This window comes from Penaeus monodon, chromosome 23 (genome assembly GCF_015228065.2).
Source record: "Penaeus monodon isolate SGIC_2016 chromosome 23, NSTDA_Pmon_1, whole genome shotgun sequence".
Classification (NCBI taxonomy): domain Eukaryota; kingdom Metazoa; phylum Arthropoda; class Malacostraca; order Decapoda; family Penaeidae; genus Penaeus; species Penaeus monodon.
In genome coordinates this window covers 9,052,272-9,053,362 of record NC_051408.1, presented here as the reverse complement: position 1 = coordinate 9,053,362, position 1,091 = coordinate 9,052,272, and the positions used below count along the sequence as shown (strand labels likewise).

The 1,091-nt window shown below is 46.9% G+C and overlaps 1 protein-coding gene across 2 annotated transcripts in view; it reads left to right on the top strand.

Moving 5' to 3' along the window:
* The window catches only part of LOC119587789, a 122,239-nt gene that overhangs the window by 77,980 nt on the left and 43,168 nt on the right, over positions 1–1,091 (top strand). The gene's annotated exons all lie outside the window — the stretch shown is intronic.

Sequence of the window (1,091 nt, the reverse complement as noted above, 5' to 3'; positions counted from 1 at the left end):
TTTCTTATGTTTGAAAGAAAAAAATATATATCAACGGAGGAATTTCCATTTTATATGAATGTTTCGTACAAGCTGCACCAATATGCCCCGCGCGATATCAAATATTGTTCACCAGCCTAAAGCGGATTCATTTATATTTTCAGTACAGGGGAACGGATTGCCGACGTGGCTTTTGAGTTTGTGAATGAATGTTGAATTACTTATATACCGAAGGACTGGAAAAGGGAGAGGTAGAGAGCGTGGGGTGGGGGAGGGGGTAGAGGGGAGATGGGAAGAGGGGGGAGGAGATTAGAGGGATGGTGGGAAGGTAGAGAGGGGTATGGGAAGGGATGGGGTGGGAGAGGGGAGGGGGGTGGAGAGGAAATGGTGGGAAAGGGAAGGGTAGAGAGAGGAGAATGGAGAGGTGTAAAGAGAGGAGGGGAGTAGAGAGGGGTAGAGAGAGGAGAATGGAGATGTGTAAAGAGAGGAGGGGAGTAGAGAGGGGTAGAGAGAGGAGAATAGAGAGGTGTAAAGAGGGAAGGAGAGTAGAGAGGGGTAGAGAGAGGAGAATGGAGAGGTGTAAAGAGAGGAAGAGAGTAGAGAGGGGGTGGTGGGAGGGTAGAAAGGGGTATTGGAAGGGGTGGGGGTAAGAGGAGAGAGCTGGGTAGAGAGGGGATGGTTGGGAAGAGATAAAAAGGAGAGGAGTCTGAGGGAGGGAAGGAGGGAGGGAGGGGGAGGGAGAAAACTGCCTGCAATTGTTGTTCAGGGAAAATGAATAAGTGATTTGTGATATACGGGATTGTTCTTCATTTTTTTTCTCGTGACTGTTGTAAGAGGTAAAGAAATCCTTCCCTCAAGACCACAAGCAAATTGGTTAACTGGAGAATAACCTCAGCAAATTGTTCGTATTAATACCTTTCTCAATTTCCTGCGAATAGCTCGGCAACGTCTGTCCTATACCTCAGTATACAAAACGACAATAGTTAACACACTTAAAAAACATTCAGCAACCCAAAACACCCCTACGACACCCCTTTAACGCCAGCCCAAGATTCTCTATTACACCCATAACGCTCTTTTTTCCCCTCTTTGACACTCTTTCCTCTTGGCGA